General features: G+C 33.2%; 1 protein-coding gene across 1 annotated transcript in view; it reads right to left on the reverse strand.

Annotated features, from left to right (window-relative positions):
* LOC101887708 (transient receptor potential-gamma protein) overlaps window positions 1-14,829 on the reverse strand; it is a 65,227-nt gene that overhangs the window by 33,025 nt on the left and 17,373 nt on the right. Inside the window, exon 2 of the mRNA XM_059130317.1 lies at window positions 9,801-9,840. The gene's annotated coding sequence lies outside the window, so the exon portion shown is untranslated. The remainder of the gene's footprint in view (window positions 1-9,800; window positions 9,841-14,829) is intronic.

Here is a 14,829-nt window from a genome sequence, read left to right on the forward strand (position 1 = left end):
TTCAAAAAATATGTTACTGCACAGAAAGGGAGGGGGTAATTCGATTTTGCTACAACTTTGCAAATCCCAATATTTCCATAAGTGCTACGTCAGGTGAGAAAATGAACAATATCGGCCACTCCATCAATACCTCTCCCACAAAGGGTCAAAGTTTTGAATAACCAAAACGATTATAAAATCCGAAATAAGCTTCCTTTTTTTCATATTTCACACAATACAATAATATTATTAACCCATGGTTTGATGTGAAGATGGAATTTATCGGTTCACTCCTTCTGGTACCTCCCCCACAAAAGGTCAACATTTTCAAAATCCAAATTTGCAAATCTTATTATCTTATTATTATCTTATCTTACTATCTTATATATCGGCCCACTCCATCAAATACCTCCCCCACAAAGTGTCAACAATAATTATAACTCTTACAGAAATTGATGTAAGAGTCCGAATATCTTCAAATTACACACATCACAATATTTTTATTAGCTTAAGGTCTGATGTGAAGATGGAATATAACGGTCCACTCCTTCTAGTACCTTCCCCCCAAGGGTCCAAAATTGTGAATATTCATGAAGCTCATAAAACACGAAATTAACATCTGACTCCTTTGGTCACCTTTGGCACGAATTATGGCTTTCAAATGGCCAATGAAACGGTCATGTTGCTGCCCGAATGTTGCTCCGCGGTATTTTGGCCCATTCTCGGCGAAACGCTTACTTGAGGTGATCGACACTTTGGTATTTTTTAGTGCCAACCTTGCTTTTCAAAATACATACTCCAGACACAATAGTATTCGGAGATTTTGGTGATCATTGTGCGCTGGAAATGAAGCGAGGAACCTCATTGTGTAACCATTCTTGGGTGGCGCGTGCTGAGTCCTGTTGGAATGTCCAAGGACTGCGGCCAAAATGTTTGCGTACCCAAGGCTTTAATACACCCTCCAGAATATTTCTGCGATAATATTCGGCATTTATTCTGATGCCACGTCGATTAATGCGAGCGGAGCGCGATAATACCACCCATAAAATGCTACACCCTAGATTATGATATCCCGCATTTTCCTATTGAGTTTGTAATCAAAACAGCTGCCATCTGACACTAAGATTTTTCAATGATTGGGGAAGATATTGTGCATAATAAGCCCCTTAACTATCGAAGAGAGTATCCGATTTGGTCCAACATTGGTGCTATTATCACCAAACTAAGATCGAGTTCATCGGTCCACTCCTTCTGGTACCTCCCCCACAAAAGGTCATATTTTCCAAAAAAAAAGTATATACCTTATAGAAAGAGAAAGGATCATTCGATTTTGCAGAAACTTTGCAAATCTCAATATTTTCGTCGGTGCTAGGTCGGGTGAAAAAAAAAAAAATATCGACCTACTCCCACAAGTACCTCCCCCACAAAGTGTCAAAATTTTGTTTAAATTTAACTCCTATAAAATGTGAAATAAGAGTCCGATTATCTTAAAATTTCGCACATCCCAATATTTCTACTAACACAAGATTTGGTTTGAAGAGGAAATATATTGAACCACTCCTTCTGGTACCTTCCCCCCATAGAGTAAAATTTTGAAATAATTATTATTCCAATAAAATGTGAAATAAAAGTCCGATTGTCTTCAAATTTCACGCATCCCAATATTTCCATTAGTCCTAAGTTAGGTGGGGTTAGGTTAGGTATCGACTCACTCTATCAAGTACCTCCCCCACATAGGGACAACATTTGGAATAATTAAATCTCTTTAAAAATGTTAAATAAGAGTTCGATTGTCTTCAAATTTCACACATCGCGTTTTTTTTTTGTTAACACAATATCTGGTGTAACGATGGGATATATCGACTAACTGCTTTTGGTACCTCCAACACAACGGGTCAAAATTTTGAATAGTCATGGAGCTCGTAAAACGCTCATGAAATACGAATTGAGCATTCGATTCTCTCGATACAAAGGGTCAGCATTTTCAATAATTATATCTCTCATAAAATACGAAATTAGCTTGCGATTGTTGTCAAATTTCACATGTTCCAATATTTTCACTAACGCAAAATTTGATGCGAAGATGGTATATATCGGTTCAATCATTCTGATACCTTCCACACATTGGGTCAACATTTTGAATAATTCTATCTCGCATAAAATGCGAAATAAACACATATTTCAATACCTCTTTTAACTCAAGATATGTTGTGAAAATGGTAGATACTGGCTTATTCTTTCTGGTACCTCCTCTGCAAAGGTGTCAAAACTATTAAGAACAAAACGCTCATAAAAGCGAAAAAAAAAAAAACTTTCGATTCTCTTTAATTTTCCCACATCCCAATATTTTTACTATCGAAATATCTGGTGTGAAGATTGGATATATCGGCCTACCCCTTTCTGGTACCTATGTACCTCACAAAGAGTCACAGTTTTCAATATTCACATACCTCTTATAACTTCCGAAACCAAATAGCAATGCTTTTCTATAAATATCTCACAACCAGAAGTGTCAACCCCCATGAAAACCCACCAATTCTTTATACCCTACACCACAAGGTGGTCAGGGTATTATGTCTTTGTGCATTTGTTTGTAACAGGCAAAAGGAAACGAGATAGACCCATAGTTCCTTTTGATGATCTGCATAGAATCACATTCTGAGTCGATTTATGCATGTCCGTCCGTCCGTCCGTCCGTCCGTCTGTCCATGTATTTTTGTAAACAAAGTACAGTTCGCATTTATTGTCCTATCCAGATGAAATTTTGCACAAATCATTTGTTTGACCCAAGGACGAACCCTATTGAAATTGGAGATAATCGGTCAAAATTTAGATATAGCTCCCATATATATCTTCGTCCGATTTGCTTTTTATTGTGCACCAAACGTGTAATATCAAGCCGAATGGTATGGAATTTTGCACATACAACCCGATTAGGCCTGAAAATAAGTGTGCCAAATTTTATCGAAATCGGTTCAGATATAGCTATAGCTCCCATATATACTGTTCATCCGATTTGTTATTTTTGTCCTCCGCAGCCGTAATATGCACTCTGTAACCACAATATTTTGGGAAATATATCAAATACAACTCAGAAATACATTTCCTAAATTTTATCGAGATCGGTTCAGATTTGGATATAGCTCCCATATATAACTTCGTCCGATTTACCTTTTATTGTGCACCAAACGTCTAATATTTGTCCAAATGGGATGGAAATTGGCACTTACGACCGAATTGAGTCTAGAAGCTAGTATGTCAAATTTGGTGAAGATCGGTTCAGATATAGCTATAGCTCCCATATATGCTCTTCATCCGATTTGTTATATTTGTTACCCACTGCTGTAATAAGCACTCCGTAAAGACGATTTTCAGGGAAATATATCAAATACAGGTCAGAAATATCCTTGCCAAATTTTATCGAGATCGGTTCCGATTTGGATATAGCTCCCATATATATCTTTATCCGATTTCAAGTTAATTGTGCACCAAATGGGCAATACAAGTCCGAATTTAAAAGATACAAATGCTTCGGCATATTCAGTTCTTTGAACTTTAAATTATAATTATAATCATAGCGTGTATGAACTTTTAATTTTTATGCGGAGCTATACTAAATTAGCAAAGTGGTGTAGGGTATCATAAAGTCGGCCTCGCCCGACTTTAAGACTTTCTTTACTGGTTTTAACTTGTTTTTGACAGATTTTTAGTCATTGGGTTTTGGTGTATTCTGAGAACTATGGTAAATTTTTTTTTGGAACAGTGTTGGCTTGTTTGTTCGGGATACCGTAGTATTTTGTTGTTGCAAAATGGTCAGGCTTTATCCCTTTATTGTTGTTTTTATAAAACAACGTTTGTTTATTAGTGGAGAACGATGGTAATGTTTACCAGGGGGTAAGGCAGGGAATACCTAGGTTTCGGAAAGAGCCACCAATCCTCATCAGTTCCCTTGTTTTTTTGTCTGGGATATTCTCCCCAGAAGTTACTTTTAAAATAACTATATTTAAAATAACTTATTTTTAAAATAACTTCTATGACAAAAAACATTTGTTTACCCAAGTGACAAGATCGTAAGCTCAATAGAAGAGGAACTGGGAGACAAAAAAACAAGGGAACTGATGAGGATTGGTGGCTCTTTCCGAAACCTAGGTATTCCCTACCTTACCCCCTGGTAAACATTACCATCGTTCTCCACTAATAAACAAACGTTGTTTTATAAAAACAACAATAAAGGGATAAAGCCTGACCATTTTGCAACAACAATTTTTTTTAATTTCTTTTTGAAGAAAAGGACTAAAGGACCGCATTAATATCTCTACAGAGGTTAATTTCTTCTACAAAAATATTCTCCGAATTTTTACCAATAATATTTTCGAAGGCTTTATATACCTAAAAGCCATCGATTCCAAGAAATCTTAACTCAAATGTTTTCAATTATGTAAAAATGGGCGGCCTTATTTTGGAAAGTTTATTACGAGAATTCGTCTTGGCGTAAGAGCAGGAGACGATTTTGACTCTTGGACTTTTCAATACCAAAATTTTGTTAATCAAAAGTCGAGTTAAATTTTCTTAATACAAAATTTTCCATAGGTATTTAACTCTAACTCTAAGGAAATCTTGACCTTTATTTAATAGTGAGTACTTCCCCAGTGAATATATTATAATCACGTCTAATGCCATGTTAGAACTTTTTGGTGGGGTTAACCTATTTAAAGAGAATTTTTTGAAATATAAGTAATGTATATGACATTTTTAATCCAAATCCAGTGGTTTAACCCATTTATATGTAAAGGTACTACTAGTTTTTCAAATAATAATTTTCCCATCGAATATATTTCAATTCTTATATTTTTATAAAAAAAAAAGTTTCCAAAATCTACACAATACAATTTATTCAAAACCATAATGCAATCAAATATTCTTATTCAAAAAACACATGCATTCATTTTCACTCTCTCGACACCAATAATCATAATTTCAAAACTCTTGAAAACCGAAAAAAAACAAAAACCGGAATGCAGTAAAACATATCCCCAAAGTTTTAGCCTTATTAAAATGGCTTCCTATAGGAAAAGTAATAAAGAGAACGGAAGGGAGAGGGATAGGGAAAACTATGGAAAAAAGTCATCAAGTGGAAACTGCATTCATTACTGAATGCAGCTATGGCGTTTGCAAAACACTTGAGTTTGGGGGAAAATGCATAAAAGCTTTTTTTATGGAAAATTATTTCAGCAGGGCTGCAGTGTGAACATCAATGGGAAAAAATCCGCACAAAAATATATTAAATTTCCATTTAAGTAAAGCGGTATGGAAAATACGATTATTTTTGGTTATTTGTGCAGAGGATGTTATTAAATTTGATGGTGATTTTTTTCCCGCCAACACTGTGACCAGCCATTCAGCAGGCCACCATCCATTTATTCGAATCGTGTTTTGCTATGGCTGGTAAATCAACACTCTGGCGATAATCGTTTTGTGGAAACCGCACTGTAGGCTTTTTTCAGATTTTTTTGTTTTTGCCAAGAATATTTTTTGTTTATTTTTTGATGCCATCCGAAAACAATCGCCGAGATTTGTGGCACATTTTCAATTTTTAATATTTGTTTGTGTGTTGATATTGTAAATCACAGTGCGATAAGAAAGTGTACAAATATGTAAATATAAATTTTTGATTTGAACAAAACGGTCGTCATTTTACAAAAAAAAAAAACAATGCAGCAGAATTTGGATATCTTGACGTATAATTTTGGCAGAGTAGAATGAATAACTCAATATATTATAGAAAATGTAAGTATATCTTTTGTTATAGAAGGCGGCAGCAATTTCAAAAATATACATACTTCAAAATGGCCATAACTCCTTAAATATTGACATTTCGGTGTTTTTAGCTATAATTTGTGATCACTATTTTAGAGAGGAAAAATAGCATACTTTAAAATGGCCATAACACCTTAAATATTGACATTTCGGGGTTTTCAGCTATAATTTGTGATCACTATTTTAGAGAGGAAAAATAGCATACTTTAAAATGGCCATAACACCTTAAATATTGACATTTCGGGGTTTTTAGCTATAATTTGTGATCACTTTAATAAAGAGGAAATATAGCATACTTTATAATGGCCATAACTCCTTAAATATTGACATTTCGGGGTTTTTAGCTATAATTTGTGATCAGTTTTTTGAAGAGGAAAAATAGCATACTTTAAAATGGTCATAACTTCTTAAATATTGACATTTCGGGGTTTTTAGCTATAATCTGTGATCAGATTTTTAAAGAGGAAAAATAGCATACTTTAAAAAGGCCATAACTCCTTAAATATTGACATTTCGGGGTTTTTAGCTATAATTTGTGATCACTTTAATAAAAGGGGAAAAATAGCATACTTTAAAATGGCCATAACTCCTTAAATATTGACATTTCGGGGTTTTTAGCTATAATTTGTGATCAGTTTTTTAAAGAGGAAAAATAGCATACTTTAAAATGGCCATAACTCCTTAAATATTGAAATTTCGCGGTTTTTAGCTATAATTTGTGATCAGTTTTTTAAAGAGGAAAAATAGCATACTTTAAAATGGCCATAACTCCTTAAATATTGAAATTTCGCGGTTTTTAGCTATAATTTGTGATCAGTTTTTTAAAGAGGAAAAATAGCATACTTTAAAATAGCCATAACTCCTTAAATATTGAAATTTCGCGGTTTTTAGCTATAATTTGTGATCAGTTTTTTAAAGAGGAAAAATAGCATACTTTAAAATGGCCATAACTCCTTAAATATTGAAATTTCGCGGTTTTTAGCTATAATTTGTGATCAGTTTTTTAAAGAGGAAAAATAGCATACTTTAAAATGGCCATAACTCCTTAAATATTGACATTTCGGGGTTTTTAGCTATAATTTGTGATCACTTTAATAAAAGGGGAAAAATAGCATACTTTAAGTTGGCCATAACTCCTTAAATATTGACATTTCGGGGTTTTTAGCTATAATTTGTAATCAGTTTTTTAAAGAGGAAAAATAGCATACTTTAAAATGGCCATAACTCCTTAAATATTGAAATTTCGGGGTTTTTAGCTATAATTTGTGATCAGTTTTTTAAAGAGGAAAAATAGCATACTTTAAAATGGCCATAACTCCTTAAATATTGACATTTCGGGGTTTTTAGCTATAATTTGTAATCAGTTTTTTAAAGAGGAAAAATAGCATACTTTAAAATGGCCATAACTCCTTAAATATTGAAATTTCGCGGTTTTTAGCTATAATTTGTGATCAGTTTTTTAAAGAGGAAAAATAGCATACTTTAAAATGGCCATAACTCCTTAAATATTGAAATTTCGCGGTTTTTAGCTATAATTTGTGATCAGTTTTTTAAAGAGGAAAAATAGCATACTTTAAAATGGCCATAACTCCTTAAATATTGAAATTTCGCGGTTTTTAGCTATAATTTGTGATCAGTTTTTTAAAGAGGAAAAATAGCATACTTTAAAATGGCCATAACTCCTTAAATATTGACATTTCGGGGTTTTTAGCTATAATTTGTAATCAGTTTTTTAAAGAGGAAAAATAGCATACTTTAAAATGGCCATAACTCCTTAAATATTGAAATTTCGCGGTTTTTAGCTATAATTTGTGATCAGTTTTTTAAAGAGGAAAAATAGCATACTTTAAAATGGCCATAACTCCTTAAATATTGACATTTCGGGGTTTTTAGCTATAATTTGTGATCAGTTTTTTAAAAAGGAAAAATAGCATACTTTAAATTGGCCATAACTCCTTAAATATTGACATTTCGGGGTTTTTAGCTATAATTTGTAATCAGTTTTTTAAAGAGGAAAAATAGCATATTTTGAAATGGCCATAACTCCTTAAATATTGACATTTCGGGGTTTTAAGCTATAATTTGTGATCACTATTATAAAGAGGAAAAATAGCATACTTTAAAATGGCCATAACTCCTTAAATATTGACATTTCGCGGTTTTTAGCTATAATTTGTGATCAGTTTTTTAAAGAGGAAAAATACCATACTTTAAAATGGCCATAACTCCTTAAATATTGACATTTTGGGGTTTTTAGCTATAATTTGTGATCAGTTTTTTAAAGAGGAAAAAAAGCATATTTTGAAATGGCCATAACTCCTTAAATATTGACATTTCGGGGTTTTAAGCTATAATTTGTGATCACTATTATAAAGAGGAAAAATAGCATACTTTAAAATGGCCATAACTCCTTATATATTGACATTTCGGGGTTTTTAGCTATTATTGGTGATCACTATTATAAAGAGGAAAAATAGCATATTTTAAAATGGACATAACTGCTTAAATATTGACATTTCTTGGTTTTTAGCTATAATTTGTTATCACTATTATAAAGAGGAAAAACAGCATACTTTAAAATGGCCATAACTCCTTAAATATTGAAATTTCGCGGTTTTTAGCTATAATTTGTGATCAGTTTTTTAAAAAGGAAAAATAGCATACTTTAAATTGGCCATAACTCCTTAAATATTGACATTTCGGGGTTTTTAGCTATAATTTGTAATCAGTTTTTTAAAGAGGAAAAATAGCATACTTTAAAATGGCCATAACTCCTTAAATATTGAAATTTCGCGGTTTTTAGCTATAATTTGTGATCAGTTTTTTAAAGAGGAAAAATAGCATACTTTAAAATGGCCATAACTCCTTAAATATTGACATTTCGGGGTTTTTAGCTATAATTTGTGATCAGTTTTTTAAAGAGGAAAAATAGCATACTTTAAAATGGCCATAACTCCTTAAATATTGACATTTCGGGGTTTTTAGCTATAATTTGTGATCACTATTATAAAGAGGAAAAATAGCATACTTTAAAATGGCCATAATTCCTTAAATATTGACATTTCGGGGTTTTTAGCTATAATTTGTGATCAGTTTTTTAAAGAGGAAAAATAGCATACTTAAAAATGGCCATAACTCCTTAAATATTGACATTAAAAAATTAAAAAAAAATACTTAAAATGGCCAACACTCCTTAAATATTGACATTTCGGGGTTTTTAGCTATAATTTGTGATCACTATTATAAAAAGGAAAAATAGCATACTTTAAAATGGCCATAACTCCTTAAATATTGACATTTCGGGGTTTTTAACTATAATTTGTGATCAGTTTTTTAAAGAGGAAAAATAGCATACTTAAAAATGGCCATAACTCCTTAAATATTGACATTAAAAAATTAAAAAAAAATACTTAAAATGGCCAACACTCCTTAAATATTGACATTTCGGGGTTTTTAGCTATAATTTGTGATCACTATTATAAAGAGGAAAAATAGCATACTTTAAAATGGCCATAACTCCTTAAATATTGACATTTCGGGGTTTTTAGCTATAATTTGTGATCACTATTATAAAGAGGAAAAATAGCATACTTTAAAATGGCCATAACTCCTTAAATATTGACATTAAAAAATTAAAAAAAAAAATACTTAAAATGGCCATAACTCCTTAAATATTGACATTTCGGGGTTTTTTGCTATAATTTGTGATCAGTTTTTTGAAGAGGAAAAATAGCATACTTTAAAATGGCCATAACTCCTTAAATATTGACATTTCGGGGTTTTTATCTATAATTTGTTCAGTGTTCAATTCGATTTTAAGAAGTCACTCATTAATAACATATTCGGACAAATATGTTTATTGAAATCATTTTTTTTTTTGTTTATACGAATATGAATGAATTCAATGAACTTTGACCATTTTAATGGGGAGTGTTAATGTAAGAGATGCATACTTTCTTTTCTGTAAACAAAACCATTTTTTTCAATCAAGCATTCATACATACCGCCTTCTTCGTTGGCTTTCACATCGCTCCATTTCGACAACTGCAAAAAACAATAAAATTTTTAATTTAATAAAATATAAACAATGATATTCGCATGTACTAAAAGTCATAAGGTTCATTGACAGAAAAAATATCGCAAGTTTTGAATATCAATATTGAATTTCATTCATAAGACCTCAACATTAATACATCCCTCAATTCTTTTTTAAATTTAATTAAATGAAAGCAAAAAATTACAGAAATAGCATCAAATTTCAAATTAAATTTAGATTTGTTCGAATTGGTCACCTTTGGGTCGAATTATGGTCTTCAAACAGCCAATGAAACCGTCCCACTCTGCCCGAATGTTGCTCTGCGATATTTTGGCCCATTCCCGGCGAAGCGCTTGCTTGAGGTGATCGACACTTTGGTATTTTTTAGTGCCAATCTTACTTTCCAAAATACTCCAGACACAATAGTCAAACGGATTGGTATCCGAAGATTTTGGTGGCAATTGTGCACTGGAAATGAAGCGAGGAACCTCATTTTGTAATCATTCTTGGGTGGCGCGTGCTGAGGGCGAAGGTGCTGAGTCCTGTAGGAATGTCCAAGGTCTGCGCCCAAAATGTTTGCGTGCCCAATGCTTTAATACACCCTCTAAAATATTTTCGCGATACTATTCGGCATTTATTCTTATGTCACGGTCGATAAATACGAGCGGAGAGCAACCATCGGCGGCCCACACCATCACAATGGCCGGCGCTTGGCGCTTGAGTTCTGGTGGCCAACCGAAGGTGCACATTTTCAGCTGACCTCTTTGGCAAGTAAACACGATCATTTTGTTTGATTACAAACTGCTGGACAACGAATGTTTTCTCATCGGAGAAAACCAAATTCGTCAGTTCACCACTTTCGGCCAAGCGAAGCCACTCTTTAGCTCAATTGAGTCTATTTTCTTTCTGTTGCGAGCTCATTTTTCAATATTTGTCGAATGGAATATTACGATATGTTCTGTTCAGCTCACGAGCCATTTTTCGGTTACTGCGACGCGGGTTTCGATCAAGTCGCTTCTTTATTTTTCGAACCATTTCTGCGGATGTTGCTGTTTTTTTTCCGTCCACATCCTTGACGTCGGACTACCCTACCAGCATTACGGTAACGAGCGATAGTACGAGACACACAAGGTTTATTCACATTCAAATGCTGGAATGCTCTAACGATAGCAACTTTTGGTTTTCCAGCCAAATATAAAGAAATCACTCCATCACGGTGGAATTCCTTCACGAATAACTTTTTTTCGGGAAAATTCTCACCAAAATGCTTTCGTACGCTTGTAAACAATATAATGAGCTGTCACTGGTATAATTTTAACAGCCGTCGGACGAGTGGCTTAGAAATGACAGCAGTCTGAAGTTGATTGCAGTTTTTTCATCTCACCCTTTATATCTGCGAACCCCTTCTGGTACCTCACCCACAAAGGGTCACAAGTTTTTAGTATTTTTTTCTGTCATAACTTGCGAAACAAGTCAGCGATTCTTTACAACTTGCTAAATATTTCTCTCATCCAGTAGCCTTAGATAAATTTGATGAAAATTATGATTTCGAATAAAATTGGATATAAATATTTTATTTTCTTGTCATTTGTCCATACCAACATTTTTATCTGTATTAGATGAAGTATGAAAATGGAATACTTCCGTCTACTATATGCGTGAGGTAGCACGAACATTTTAATATTTTCTAAAAATTATCACATATCTCAAATATAAAGTAAAGGAAGTAGTCGATATGGCCCAAAACCTGGAATGTCCCCATATTTATATCATATTTATTTAGTTCCTATACGAAATGGATAATATTGGCCCAATCCTTCGGAACATACTCCATAGAAGATCAACGATTTGAATAATCACAACCGAAGTGAAAATATATTTAAATAATCGATAACTGGCTGAGTGTACACATCGGTCGGCAAACCAACTGATACTTTTTAATTGGTTTATTTTTGAAAATAATATTTTTATTTCTTATTTTAGTAAAATTTCTAGACATAATTTTTTTCTCTCCACAGAAGTCTAGATCCTATCATTTAATAATTACACTGATGGCGATCACATTCCCGAAGTTTTTCATATAATTTGCTTTGTCCTACTGACCCAAGATCGACTACTATCCCTCAAGGTATTTCGAATCCCCGAATAGTATGCTGTAACTCTTTCTATAGATCCCCCATCCTTCATATTGAATTGGTCAACTGAATTCCCTTTTTAGCTTTTCACATATCACGCACATGACCCCTCCGAAAATGACCTTTTTGACATGCCTGCACATGCATCACAACAACTAATAACAAAAAATGTTTGTCCATTGTATTGAATAACTTGATTTGTTGTTGTTGTTTGTGTTTTTCATCAAAACTTTTATTTTATTTTTTTAATATTTAAGACAAACCAAGTTTAGATGACCATCAAATCCAAAACAATCCCCCCTCTCTCTCTCACTCCCTCTCTCTCTCCCTACGTATTGTGTTGTGATGTGGAAAAATTAATTAAAACAAGCTTAACAGCTGGCTAGATAAAAGTTTCATTATTTATTTCAGTGGAAAAAAGGAATTTTCAAGGTTTGAAATATGCATTGTGTATGTGTGTGTGTACATAACATGTGAGTGTTTACATGACAGATGTGGTGTAGGGTTTAAGATTTTAGTTAACCTGAAAAAGTGATCTCTATGATTATGACACTAACAATAGTCCTTGAAAAAATTATTTTCAAATAAAATAAAAAAATATTCTTCAAAAATCCATAATTTTTTAGAAAAAATTAAAAAATATTAACTGTGGTATTTTTTTATTTATCTACTCAAAAAGGCATTTACAGCTCTGAAAGTCCTTGATAAACCTTTCCAAAAATTAGCAATTATCGCTCTAAAAGTCATTGAAAATCTTTTTAAAATGCGGGCCGACTTTGTAATATCCTAAACCATAATGCACATTTGGTAGGCTGAAAAAAGTTATATATGGTTAATCCCACCTTGTATTGATTTCCACTAAATTTCATGGAGGTATTGGTGTCTCTCGACTTTGAGTTCCCTTAGATTGCAACATATGCATCGGAGCTATAGCTTATTCTCCCCAAAATCTATTTTGGAGTGCATTTTACGAATGTAAGGGACTTAAATACAAAATCGGACAAGTAAAAAAGCAGCTGAGTTCGGCCGGGCCGAACTTTTAATACCCCCCACCATTTTTCCCTCTCCCCTCCCCTCCATCAATTTCCCAAAAAAATCCGTCGAAAATACCGCTCAATGAAAAATCGTTTATAGGGGCATCACGAAGACGTGGTCCTGCATAAGTAATTTTCCGTCATAGGTTGCAGTACCCATTTCGAACTTTAAATACGAAATTTGAAACCGAATACCGAATAAAGGGAAGTGCCGTTATATGTGGGCTAAATGATGACGTGGGCCTGCATACGCAATTTTTCATAGGCTGTAGTACCCATTACGAACTTCAAATACGAAATTTGTTGCAATTCCGGTAAAGCGTGGACCTATGTAGACAATTCTCTTCCAGGGGGTAAAGTGCACAGAAGGATCTTCTTGTTTGGATTTTAAGACAATTCCGTTGAAAAATTAGGCTTCAATTATCAAAACACCAAATATCGGGAGGTACCGTTGTATGGGGGCTATACGATGTCGTGGACCTATATAAGCAATTCTCTAGCAGGGAGATAATGTACTCAGAAGGAACTTCTTGTGTGATTTTCACACAATTCCATTAAAAAATAGTGCTTCAGTTATCAAAATACCGAATATTTGGGGGGTACTGCTGTATGGGGGACCTACAATATCGTAGACAATTCTCTTTCGGGGGGTAAAGTACTCACAGAGAACGCCTTGTGTAGAATTACAAAAATTCCGAATATCGGGTGTACCGTTATCTGGGGCGATATCATGGTCCATATTCCACCTTGACCTCCCTGCAGACAAAAGACTGATCTGTCCAAAATTTTAGTTTCCTAAATTAATTCGTATTGACTTTTGAAAATATAATCCCCCTTGAAAGTTCGGTTGTCCTTTTGAATAATATTTTAAAGAAGCTGTATTGATAGTTTCGTGATTCCTTAAGGACATAGAGAAACCCATTTATGTTGCTTTGATAATCCTTTATAAGAGTTAAAAATTTTAAAATTTGTTTAAAAACTTAAATTGTCCTTGAAATTTTCAATATTAGCTTTGGTCTTTCAGAAATTGTATTAACAAATCGGAAACACTGCTTCAAAAATTTATTTTAAAGGCCCGACTGTGATACCTTTAAAGCTCCTTCAAAATTATGCTTTGGCAATTGATACCCTCATCATCTCATTACAAACCTTAAATTTATATTTACAGACCTGATGAAATTGTTTATTTTATTTGCCTTTAATTTGTATTTATTATCATTGTTCAGATTTCATTCAAGCAAGTATCCTTGACAGCATCCTTCGTCCCCATGTCACTTTGATAATGAAACTGTGTCACAATGTCAGTGTGAAGTGAGGCACTTCATTTATTCCGTAAAATATACACAATGTTTATTATCAAAACACAGATACGCACACACACACACAAATACGATGGCACTCTTACAGGTGTAAAGAGGGGCAATCGAGCAGGATACATAAACAAATACTCTCGCAGATAAACAAAGTATTTTTTTAAATATGTTTTCTAGGTCTAATAGATCAAAAATCGTGGATCTTAGGAAAATATTTGGAAAGATAAAATAATCGTGGATGTTTAGACAATATTTTTGAAGGATCGTAGCACCCATAATCTTGGATTTAAAAAAAGGCTAAGGACCACAAACCTTTGATTTCAAAAAGAAAATATTTTTTGAGAGAATGTAGGACATGTTGGCGCAGATTTTTTTAGGTCTTAAGGACCAATAATCGTGGATTTTCAAAAAATATTTTCAAGAACTAACGGACAAATAATCGTGGATTTTAATGAATAATTATGTAATGACAATTTTTAAAGGACTAAAGGACCAATAATCGTGGATTTTTAACG

Source organism: Musca domestica, unplaced genomic scaffold, assembly GCF_030504385.1.
Source record: "Musca domestica strain aabys unplaced genomic scaffold, Musca_domestica.polishedcontigs.V.1.1 72, whole genome shotgun sequence".
NCBI lineage: Eukaryota > Metazoa > Arthropoda > Insecta > Diptera > Muscidae > Musca > Musca domestica.